General features: G+C 40.3%; 1 long non-coding RNA gene across 1 annotated transcript; it reads right to left on the minus strand.

Annotated features, from left to right (window-relative positions):
• Window positions 1–11,020: 11,020 nt before the first annotated feature.
• LOC131675275 (uncharacterized) lies at window positions 11,021–12,545 on the minus strand. The gene is made up of 3 exons (XR_009303029.1): window positions 12,098–12,545; window positions 11,921–12,032; window positions 11,021–11,161 (listed from the first exon to the last, which is right to left on the minus strand). It is a non-coding gene; the product is annotated as an uncharacterized LOC131675275 (long non-coding RNA).
• Between the last annotated feature and the right edge of the window lie 750 nt (window positions 12,546–13,295).

The raw sequence follows: 13,295 nt of genomic DNA on the forward strand, positions 1-13,295 counted from the left end.
TTATGATCTATATTTTCCTATAGAAAAGCAGCTGATGAAACTCGCTCTACCCAGGGCTAGGTGAGTTAGCCTGCTTAGGGGTTGATAGGGATGGTGTATAAGGGATATAGTGATTTATGGGGATCGGTTATATCAGGTTATAAATGGGTTAGCCTATCCAGGTAGAGAAGTTAACTTTCTTGTGAAAAAATAATTAATCAAACTCGCTCTACCCAGAGTTAGATGGGTTAGCCTGGTTAGGGGTTATTAGGGGTGGTTTCTACCCCTTAACAGTGGATTCGGCCAAAATAAAAAAACACGGGTTCAATATTTTTTAGTGCTCTAACGATGTGCCAAGTTTGGTTAAAATCGGTGAGTGACACTTGGGTAGGGTTACTTGTAAGATGTACTCAAAACCTCGAGAGCTTTTGGGAAATGGACCAGTGATATTACCGGCCACCACCTACCAGGGTCGTGACACTTGTCTACGACCCATCAGCCCGCCAGGTGCCCTTTGTTCCACCTTGCATTGCTGACACACCGGGCAACTCTTTGCGTACTCCCTGACTTGATCATACATCTTAGGCCAGTAGTACAAGCGCCTAGCCCTGGAGAACGTACGCTTTCGTCTCTGATGCCCTGCTGTAGGAGCATCATGGACCTCCTGGAGCACCTGGTGCCTTTTCTCCCTAGGCACCGCAAGCTTCCATGCTTCATCGTTGTCGATGGACCCTTCACCGTCCTCATCAGGCTGATAATGATACAGCCTCCCTCCCACTACCTTCCAAGTAGGGTGAGAGTGTGGGTCTTAGCATACTTCCTTTTATTGTTTCAATTACCAGGCGTCAGTGGTCTCCGGCCGACTATTTATGGCACTCACTTCAATCCCCTCCTCCTCATAGGCCCTAGACAATGCGTTAGGCACCACATTGAGATCCCCTTTTCGATATTCAATATCGAAGACATTGCCGTGCAATGCTAGCGCCCATCGCGCTAGTCTTCCCGTGGGATTTCTCATATTGTGGAGCCATTTCAAGCAACTATGATCAGTGATGACCCTGAAGTGATGCCCTTCAATGTACGGCCGGAACTTTCCAATAGCCCATACCACTGCCAAGCACTCTTTTTCGGAGACCGTATAATTTCTCTCAGCGCTGTTGAGTGATCGGCTAGCGTATTCTATCACACGCTCTTCTCCATCGACATCTTGCGTGAGGACTGACCCGATCCCACTGTCACTAGCATCAGTTTGTAGTATAAAATGACCGTTGGGATCGGAAGATTGCAGTATTGGGGCGGAAGTCATCGCCTCCTGCAACCTCATGAAAGCTCGCTCTTGCTCCTCCTCCCAAGAGAAACGTACATTCTTCTTAGTCAGGCGGTTTATAGGTTCAGTGATCATGGCAAAATCGGGTATAAAACGTCTATACCACGAGGTCATTTCCATGAATCGCTTCACCTGTTTGACAGTCCGGGGTGTTGGATATTCCAATATCGGTCGTATCTTCTCTGGATCTGGTCTTAGTCCGGCCTGGTTTACAAGAACTCCCAAGTACCTGACTTCCGTCTTGCAGAAGTGACTTTTGGCTTTGTTGATGGTTAGGCTCGCACCTAGAATTCTCTTTAATACCATTTCTAGGTACCACTTATGCTCCTCAAAGGCCGACGAATCCACAATTACGTCATCAAGGTAAGCAAAAGCGAATGGATCCATATCCGGGCTTATCACCTTGTCCATCAACCTCTGGAATGTCGCTCCTGCGTATGACAGTCCGAAGGGCATTCTCTTGAATTGAAAGTGCCCTAATCCAGGTACTGTAAACGCTGATATCGGACGCGATTCTTCCTTTAGAGGAATTTGATGGTACGCACTGCTCAAGTCCAGGTAGATATGAACTTTACATCCCTTATCCGTCTTAGGATGTCGTTTATATATGGTAAAGGCTAGGTATCAGGTTTGGTAATCGCATTTACCTTGTGGTAATTCACGCAAAACCTATATTTTCCATAAGCCATTACTATTGGACTTGACCATCCGCTGGTCGCTGGTTCGATTACATCTTTTTCCAGCATATCTTTGACCAGCGCGTGCATTTCCTCTCGCACTCTATCAGAGACTAGGTAGTATTTCTGTTTGATGGGTCGAGCATTTCCAACATCTATTTCGTGCTAAACCCCCACGGCACAGCTTAAAGCCTGACCTCCGTGAGGGATCAATCCATTAACGAGGTCTTCTATTTCCTCCAGCTGTGTCTCCGTGGCCTCCCACAGTCCTACCGGTGCGAGAAATGCCGTACCATCAATTCCAGCCACTTCCATAGGTAATTTCACCTGGGCGTCCTTAAGCCATAATTCATCCTCGTCGGGATCCAAAACTGCGCGGAACTCGCGAGCAGTGGCGTAATGGCGACTCTGATTTCCATCGTAATTCCCCCTACTTTAAAGGGGAACATCACGTGATCAATTATAGGGCATGGGCGCCCATCAGCGAGCCTTGCATCGCCCGCTCTGGTCTCATTCAATCCGAGTCCCATCTCTGATGCCAATCTCAGACCTAATTAACCCATGACCATGGATGAGGCGACGGTATCATAGAGTGTTCTAATTTTAAAGTCACCTATTTCTACCCGCAACCATCACCTGGTCTCATCCTCATGGTCATATTTACGAGTCGCATCTTTGCCTCCCTTCGTCGTGCTTTTCAACGGTTTTTTCCCTTCCGCTGCTGCGATGACGGTGGGCTTGCTTCTACTCGTGGATCCTATCGGCAGAGGAGCTTTTTGTGTGGAGAGGCTCTTCCTGGAGTCTTCCCCCTCCTCCACAATTTGTATGTGACCATCTGGTCCCTCCAGAATGACCACTCCTCTATTCTGCCGAGGGCTGGCATCAGGTTCGATCGCCTTCTGCTCCAACATACCGCTAGGACCCGGGCTCTCTTGATGCCCTTCCAGGACCTGTTTGGATCCCTGGGTCGCCGACAACTTGCTGTTTCCCCTCGGCGACCCGCAGCGACAGGTTGAATCTACTGAAGGCGCGAAGATGACCTCTTCTCTTCGCTCTCCTTGCCGTTTCCCTTGTTGCAATCTGGGCAGAATTTACGACTAAATCCCAGTTTGCCACAAGCGGAACACTGGAGAGGCTTGGTGAAGTCGATCTTCCGCCTCTGTCCTTCTCGCCGCTCGCCAGGAGACCTGGGAGAAAGATAATTTTTCTTTCCCCCACGCCATCGCCTCTTACGCTGTTCTGGAGGACTGCCTTGCTTCTCATTGGCCAACTTGCGCAACATCCGCTTGATGCCCTCCAGACGCTCTTCCATCTTCTTATCCGAAGTGGAAGCTTGCATAACCGATACCGATGTTTGTTCGGTAGGCCTCCTGGCAGGGTTCTCCACGCCCTGTTTGCGCTGCGGATCTCCCTCCTTCTTCGCACGCGCCTTCCCTTCGCTAGCCATTGCAGTGGTTTGGGATTTATTACCAGCCGTTCTTTTGCTCGGCTGGTAGGCGTACTGAGGTAAGATCGTCGAGTTGGGGTCGGCGAACACACGTGGACGACGACCGTAAGATAAGGTATTCTGTACCTCAGTCGCCCTCCTGTTGAATTCGCGTATCGACTTCATCTCGCTCCGACGCAGCTGAATTTGGATGTTTGGGAGGAGATTTGCATGGAGTAGGTCTAATAACCTCTCCAAGGGCATTGGTGGTTCTAGTCTATTGACAAGAGCCACCAGGTTGGACACGTAGTCTCTCACTAGTTCGTCCTCACCCTGGAACCGGTTCTAGGCTTCCTGCAATAGCTTTTGTTGCTGTTGCGTACTAGTGCTGAACCAATCCCGGGCGTCAGCGACGAACTCTGCATAACTAAGCCAATGGTACTTGTTGTTATCGTACCAGGTCCTCGCGTTACCTTCGAGGATCTCTGATACGGAACAAAGCACTTCGTCATCAGTTAGCCCTGCGCCCACGCGCAGATCTTCCAACCTTGACAGAAACGTATCTACGCTCTGTGCCCTACTACCCGCAAACCTCAATTTCCATCCGCGGACAATTTTCCTAACATCTCGGGTTGTGGAGAGCCCTGAGGATAGTTGAGGACCGGTGCCAGATGATCCGCTTCGACTCCTCTGTCGAACAGGTGCGGATCTCCCATATTCTTCCGGATCCTCTTCACCTCCTCTTCTACGGAGGACTTCCGGTAGGGTGACGTCCCTTCTGCTGAGTAGTGGTCTTGGAGGAGCCGGTGTGCTTCCCGGAATCCCAGAATCGTAGTAACAGATGAATGTGTCCGGAGCGCGGTTGAACCGAGTCGCGATGAGAAGAACGGCTAGCATTGGCCATCTCATGCATTGCGTCTTCCAGCTCTCGTATTCGTAGGCGCATGTCCTGTGCCTCGCGCTCCGCACACACCTGTATTCCCTGCAGAGTCTGAAAGGTTTCTAGGATTCGACCAATCAGCTTGGGGTTGCGGTCGACTCCCTCCTTCAGGTACTCTATTTCCCGGAAAGCTTCACTCAAAGATAATTCTTCCTGAGGTTCCTTCCGTGTGTAGGATTCCTGCGACCTTAGATCCGGATTGCTCCGTCTCCTCTCCCCCTCCTCCTGCTCCTTGGTGCGTAGGGCCTTCTGGATGAGCTCATCCTCTTCTTGGCAGCTGGCTTCACCCTCAGTGTCCTCATCCGGGCAGTCCAATGTCCTTGACACATCTGTCAAGGATATTCCCCCCCTATTGATGATCCTTAGGGGATGGCCGCTATTCTCGTCTGCGCTATGGGTTTCCAACTCGTCACAGACTGTGTCGAGCCACACTTATCGGGTGCGCCTCCTGCGCCCCGCCACCTCTTTACTGTGCGTGGTCTCTTCGAAATCTGTGACGGTGTACTCTCCTAGCAACTATCTCCCAAGCCTAGCCGCCTGCTGGATGACACTTCCATCCTTGCACAGCTCTAAATTCGCCAAATAGATTTCGCACTGTGCGGAGGTCAGTTCTAATGCCCAATTGTCGATCTGAGCTGACAACAGAGCCATCTTGCCTCCGCACGGGTGTAGGATGCGGTCGAGGTTTGAAATTATCGGCCTAATCGACCACTACCGCTTCCTATCACCCAAGGTATGAGCGGGGTATACACTATTTAGTGTAACTACCCTTAATGCCTCCTTTTTATAAGGCACAAACTCGCGAGATTATGAGCGCGAGCAGTCTCCGCAAACTATTTATAAATATTATAAAAATATCCTACCTAAGGTCGGAGCCTGCTGTTTGCTTGCTCCGCTTGGCTAATATTTTCTGGACTGCACGCTTGGGTCGCGCTCTCTGCTTTTATCGTCGTTCAGGTGCTTCCAACCCCCCTTTATCCACCAAACTATGTCTAAAATAGGTTAACACCTGATTACTCCACGACCTGAAATCACTTCGACCTACATATAAATTATCGCTTTCGGCCCTTTTTAGAATCAACTTAACAATTTTTTAAGTAAAAAGTTCGAAGTGATTTCGTTTTTTCCCCAGCAGAGGGCGTACCGCTCACGATCTCGCGCTACCACCCGCTCAAACCTTCCTAAGCGCTCGCGTAATCGTCTCTCTCTCTCTCTCATGCGTCAATTACCTTCGACGCACAATCCTATCCGCACTAAACGGGTCTTAATACCAGTTGGGCGCCATGTAACGGGGGAGATAAATCTGAAAATGGGAAATTTATTTAAGAACAAACTTCCACGTCAGATGATTTATCTTAGTTGTCTTCTATCGAACGGAGTTGAACTCACCTTAAGTCACGTGTCTTGTGACACTCGTTGAGTTTTAAGTGTGAACGACTTTACTCCTAATCTTCTTAATCCCCTATATGTAATTGGATTAAAACCTAAGCCTTTTTCAATTACTTAAGCTATTAGGAAAATTAAATTACGAAAACGGCGAAAAAATTAACAGACTTTAATTAATAAAAAATCACTACAGTCTTTGTAGGGCCGAAAGACTAACGCTCGCGAATAGGATTTTACAATTAACTATTTTCCGTGAGAAAGAGAGAGAGAGAGTAGATTCGAATTCTACCGCGAACTAACGCTCAACGCGAATACAAAAAATTAACGTTAACACGATTAAACAAAATACCGAATGTATTTTGTATCGCTTAATATGGCGGAAGGTGTACCAACCATGCGGTGCAATTACGGTGATCAGCCGTAATTGTTGTTGCAAAAATTTCAACTGCCGCTGCCCCTCTATTATCAGCTGCGCTGCCTCAATTCGCTTTTATCTGCTGCAATCTGCTGCTTCTGCACCGCTGCTTGCTGCTGCAATACTGTCGTTGCACACACGCACGTAATTTACCAAAGAAAACTTTATTCGGCGAAAACAAAATGCGAAAAACAAATCGGCGGTAACTCGCGTTCACAGCTGAGGCGTAACTGCTTATTCAAAAGATCGCGCGCCCCCTCTCTCTCTTAACTGTTAGAACTAATGCGCGAGAAGCAGAATCGCGAACGGTTCGATTAATTAAATCGACTACCGTTGCAAAACATGTATATAAGATAAATTTTTTACAAGCATTAAGTTTTTTTATGAAATTTGAATTGCACATTTCATTCATTGAAAAACTTTAAGATATAACAAGCATCATTATAATATAAAACACATTAATGATTATATTTCGCAAACAACAAAATTTTATTTTTTTAATGATATTAAGTATAAACATCCAAAGCAATCTTCATGTAATTTTTGTTTACGTAATAACTACAGTTAAATTAACTAATAGAAGTATTTGTTATTTGCGAAAAAATAACACAGGCCCACAAAAAAAAAAGTGGTCTGAACAACTGACGGCATAGGTGTATTCCTATGTAATTTTCGACGCTGAATCCAAAAATGCAATAATATTAGGGGGTCCCGCAGGGATTTTTCGAGAAAAACGCAAAAAACCTCTTTTTTATGACTTTTTTGTGTTTTTTGCGGTTTTCTAAAAAATGAATCATTCAATCGATAATCGCACAACGGATTCAGATTCTGCGGTTGAAAATACGTCGAAAACCATGTTCCAGTTATTTTTTTATCGAATATGTAACCCATGTAAGACCATTAAAAAATTTTGCGAAAATTTGAAAAATCTTCTTTTTATGGATTTTTCGTGTTTTTTGTGGTTTTAGAAGTTGCGATAGAAAATAAATCGGTATTTTAACAGCAGATTCATTTTCTGAATTTACTGGCTACATTACTGGCTACAATTATAAATGTAAATCTATCTTGACTAAGTAACTCTAAATATGAAGCTCTATGATGCTCGCCCACCAGGATCCATCGTCGGAGTCAAAGCGAGGTGTACGCTGGCCCGAACAAGTAAGAAGAGGAACTTCTGCGGGACTTCTGCGTGAAAAAGTTTCTAAAAAAACCTAACTATTTAATATATTTATAAAGCACTGCATCCTGCTAGAGCGCTCTTTTCGACGGACAAATGAACTATTTTCGATTTTTTTGTGTCTTTTTCCTCATTTTTGATCAGGAAGCCATTGTGATACTATCTTGAGCTTATTTAAAAAAAAATTTCGAAGAATCATGCTTAAAAATTTGTTATATCCCAGTGTATTTTTGTTCATAAACCAAAGCTTAATGCACTCTTGCTATAATGATTAATTTCGCATGCAACGTAACATGTGCCACGCTTTAACTATTACGCCGGTTTACAAGCACAGAAAAGCATACGTAATATACATACGGCAGCTCCTGAACTATCATTCAACAGTCAGCTATATATAAGAGTTTTTCATGGTTTATATCATTTTAGCATTTATTTGTTCACAAATTTATATTATACGCTATTGAGAAATATCACAGCATAATTTTTATAACAAAAAATACTATATATCAATATTAAAACTATTAAAGCCCGTCTGTACTCAAAAGTCTTTGAGGAACTTTTGCTTCAGCAACGATTAATTAATCAAATATACCGGTAATGTAGTTATTACTTAATATTTCTTTCTAAAATATTAATAAAAATCAGAGAGTTGAAAGAATTATTAGGAAAAAAATGGGAAAAAATGGTATTCGAAGATCTTTCAAAGATTTGTTTACTATTTTTTTGCATTTTTGTTTTGTTGGAAACATTTTTATAATTTTCTGATTTTTTAACAGTTGAAGCAATTAGTACAAAAAAGTGAATTATCGATATGGGATAACTCTATTTGAAAAAGAATATTTGTTAAAGGTGCTGGTCACATTCTATTCAGTATTATGGCAAACTACTATTTGCGATTTTCACGAAGCAACAGAAAAGACTCATTCGGTAACCAATATTATCATAAATGCACCGGACATCCAGATAACTTTTGTTATATATGTTCTGAATATGTTTTCACAAAAAATAAAAGAAATGTGACAGAAAGGATAGGAGAATTGTACAAGGCATGTTTTAACACGAAAATTTCACATCAAAACCAAAATTGGGTTCCTCATATTATCTGTGTATCTTGTAACAATATGCTCTATTGTTATCAAATGAATCCCGACAAGACCAAACTGAAGTTTACAACACCTGTAGTTTGGAAAGAACCTCGTGATGAAAAAGACTGTTTTTTTTTGTTTAACTAGAGTTGCAGGTATGGATAAGGTAAACAAAAATCAAATCGTTTATCCTGAGGTTAGTAGTATTGAATTACCGAGTAAGGCATCAATCGAAGATTTTGAAGATGCCGAGTCACGAGATAGCTTTGCTATCGGATCCAATAACGTACAAGTTGATGTGAATTCAGGAAAAAATGTTGACAACTCTATAGGTGAAATCGGAATTAACATGGATGAAAGTATGTCAGAGGAGGAAACGTTCAGTCAATTTAAAGAGGAAAGTTCAGAGGAATACGTTTTTAATGAAGCAAAGCACCATGTGAAAAAATTTGATCAACAAGATCTCAGTGATCTTTTTAGAAGTACTGGTCTATCGAAAGAACAATGTGAATTCATAGCTTTAGAATTAAAACCTAGGAATATGTTGGTTCAGGGCACAAACGTTAGTATGTATCGAAACCGTGAAGAGGCATTTCGTGTGTTTTTCAAAAATGATTCAGATCTAGTTTATTGTACAGATGTAAAAGGACTTATCAATAAACTCAAACCAAATACGTACAAACCTGAAGAATGGAGGTTATTTATTGATTCATCAAAGCGTAGTTTGAAAGCCGTACTTCTACATAATACAAACAAGTATGCTCCTATACCACTAGCATATTCAACCGTACTGAAAGAAAATTACACGAATATTGAAATGGTTTTAAAAAAATTGAAATATGAAGAACATCAGTGGCAATTATGTGGGGACTTGAAAATTCTTTCGATATTACTTGGCCAACAATCTGGATTCACAAAACATCCGTGTTTTTTGTGCTTGTTTGATAGTCGGGATAGAAAAAATCACTACGTAAAGAAAATTTGGCCATCCAGGATATCTTTCAATCCAGGAAAAGAGAATATTCTGAATGAACCGCTCGTCGACCCATGCAAAATTTTAATACCACCACTGCATATCAAGCTTGGTTTGATGAAACAATTTGTTAAAGCTCTGGACAAGGAAGGAAGTTGCTTTGAATATCTCGGGCAAGTCTTCAGTTATAAGTCTGATGCCAAATTAAGCGCCGGAATTTTCGATGAACCTGAAATCCGAACTTTATTCAGAGATAACGATTTTGAAGCAACAACCCACAGAGCATGAAATATTTCCGAAATATTTCTGAAATATTTCATGAAAAATTAGGAATATTGATGAAACATTTCATGAAATATTTCAGAAATATGGGAATGTCCGCCACACAAACCGTACTAAAATATTTCATGAAATATTACGGATATCTTGCAGGAAATATTACTGATATATTGCTTCAAATATTTCGGAAATATTTTCTGAAATATTCCTGCTAAGTTACGATATACATTCCTGGATCATTTCATGAAATATTTCAGAAATATGGGAATGTCCGCCACACAAACCGTACTAAAATATTTCATGAAATATTACGGATATCTTGCAGGAAATATTACTGATATATTGCTTCAAATATTTCGGAAATATTTTCTGAAATATTACTGGTGTATTTCATGAAATATTCCTGCTAAGTTACGATATACATTCCTGGATTATTTCATGCAATATTACTGATGTATTGCTTTAAAGATTGTGGGAGTATTTCGTGAAGTATCCCGGAAATATTACATGAAATATTCCTGATATATTTCATGATATTGTTGCGGAATATTTCATGATATACTCCCTGAATATTTCATGAGATATTCCAGAAGTATTGGAAGGAAATATTACTGCTAAATTGCTTCAAAGATTCCGGAAATATTATATCAAATGTTCCGGATATATTTCGTTAAATATTCCTGATATATTTTATGATATTGTTCCGGAATATTTTATGATATACTCACTGAATATTTCATTAGATATTCCAGAAGTATTGGTATGAAATATTACTGCTAAATTGCTTCAAAGGTTCCGGAAATATTAGATCAAATGTTCCGGATATATTTCGTGAAATATTCCTGATATATTTCATGATATTGTTCCGGATTATTTCATGATATAGTCCTAAAATATTTGATGAGATATTCCAGAAGTATTGTAAGGAAATATTACTGCTAAATTGCTTCAAAGATTCTAGAAATATTAGATGAAATGTTCCGGATATATTTCATGAAATACTCCTGTAACATTTCCTGAAATATTCCAGCTTAGTTATGATAGAGATTCCTGGATTATTTCATGAAATATTTCGGATATATTTCATAAAATATAACAGTATTGTTCTGCCAGGCTGTCCATGCAGTTTTGTGCTTCCTGATATGAAGGCGTACAGTCACCACTTCACGCACCGTGTTAAAAAAAATATGGAATTGTTTCCGACAACTGCGCTGAAAGAAGAAAACGTTTCATATACATTTCTAAATATTTATTATAAATATTTCCTGATCTATTTCTAAAATATAACGGCAAAAAAGGATTGAAATAATTCACTCTTAGGTTCAAGAAATAAATATGTGTTTCTCATTTATTAATAAATAACTTACTTATATTAATAGTACATGAAAAAGTTAAAATTACAAAGTTTATTCTTCATTCATTGAATTTTCTTCTGCTACATTCTCCTCTAAATCGATGTAATATTTTACATCTCTTCTTCGTTTTTTGGAACCGGCTCTGAAATTTATATATAAAATTATTCATTACAATTCAAATTATAGGTATCTGAAGTACTAGAATTCATTATATTATAGCACTATATATCCTAAATCTGCACATAGGCCGCGCTTGAGCATGCCCCAAGGCGTTCTAATTTTAATGGCATCACGGTGGCATAACCGACAAAAAATAGCATATAAAATGGAATTCATCAAAATGTATTTATAGGACTGAAATTCAAAAAATAAAGCTACTGACGCACATAGATAATCAATAAATGTTTCCGAAAAGTTTAAAAATGATTACAATAGTACTCTTTAATTAAAGGTTGGCATACACTACTTGGAGGGCATATTCTCATTACGAGGAGTGGTTTGGAGCACATTGCAAATAATTTTCGAGGACCGAATATCGAACAGATAAGCACGAATAAACGTAACTTCTGGTAAAATTCTTAATTTTTACCCATGGTCTTATTTTAAAACCGCTTAAAAGAGCTATCGCATGATCAATTTGGACAAATCTAGCGCGAACTATTCCACTTTCAAACATACTATATTTTTTAGATACGCAAAAATGAGTGTATTTAATATCGGATATCTATGAAAAAGGTAATTTTGAAATTGGAAATCACGCGTGGAACATGAAAATTGCTTTAAGGCAATGGTGAACCCTCAGGGAAGATTACATTATTAACGTTTTGTCGGTAATCAGTCTTTCTGTACACAAGAGAACTACTTAGGTGACCCGTAAAGTAATATACTATGTAATACTTACGCTTCAGTGTCTGATTCCCTCTTGAGTCTTGTGCCAGACTAATCTAACCAGCTACTGATTCTTGAACGAATCTCTTCGTCCTGTGATGATGGAAATAGATGACGCACTGATTCTAAAAGAATATATTTCTATATAATTCAGAAAAACAATCAGAAATAATCCGTGTATAATACTCACTGTATATAACTGTGCACAACGGCAAATCTTTAAATGCATGCTTCTTCTTGTGCCCTACATAGCTGTATTTGTTTGCTACCTTATTAGTCATAGCAGCGGGTAGAATATTGTAAATAAACCTATGTATGTCAGCGCCTCCTTTGCTTTTAAAAAAAAGTACCTGGAATTCAAAGGGAATCAATTCATTTATCTAACGGTTAAAATCTGATTATTAGTGAATGAATGTGATGCGACTAAATGAGTTCGATAAGAGTCAACTCAACTATAGGGATACCAAGCTAGGAATAAGTCATACCATGAATATAGTTCAATAAATAATACAAATAGTACAAATTAAAAACCAACTCACAGCATAATAAAAATAATAATGCTAAAGTTATTTTAGCCATACTATCTATTGAGGTCAGTATACCTAATATCAAACTGTACCCAATATCGGACTTTTTTCAAAACTCAAATATTCGCGCTCTAACGCCCTCTAATGGGTTACCATTATGTTAGTAGTATAAATTAATTAAGATTCCACGATTTGCTTCGAAACGCCAACTCCGTTTTTTAAGAAGAGTTTCATGTCCCGTATAGCATCATATTTTTAATTTAAAATTTGCTACGAGTAAGTATGTGTTATTTAAGTTATGCTATTATTTCTAAACATAAAACTATATAATACCATTGGATTTGTAATTTCTTGCTCTTTGCAAGGCGCTTTACTACATTTGAGGGGCGGGGACACGTGAAATTTCAGCCTACCTTTATAAATGACTTAGGGGGCTGAAAATAATATGTATAATATAGTATTTCCCGACAAATTCAATAGTGCTATCAAAAATAAAAAAAAATTCTTTTAGCATTTTTTTCATTTTTTTTGTTATATATATTGTGACGGTAAACGTCAAGTTAGCGCTAACTACTTAACCTTATCGTTGTCCGTGAGGGCAGCACCTTCCGGAGGGACAAAAATATGTAATAAAGGAATTCGGCACGCGAGCAGACGGAACGCGCGCGAACGAATTTGAACCAGTGGAGCCGAGACCATCCTGGAGTCCGCCCGCTATCGTTATTATCGTCGCTAATTCCCGTGTCCTCGTCATACACACGCCTTAAAAAAACAGCTGAAACTAGTGATTCAGGAGTGTTGCCGCTAAGGGGCTGCCCAGCTGCGAGCCAGGGACGAGAACGAGAGAGAGAGTGCGAACGG

This window comes from Phymastichus coffea, unplaced genomic scaffold, assembly GCF_024137745.1.
Source record: "Phymastichus coffea isolate CEN01 unplaced genomic scaffold, Cenicafe_Pcof_1.1 PCOF00018, whole genome shotgun sequence".
In the NCBI taxonomy this organism is placed as follows: domain Eukaryota; kingdom Metazoa; phylum Arthropoda; class Insecta; order Hymenoptera; family Eulophidae; genus Phymastichus; species Phymastichus coffea.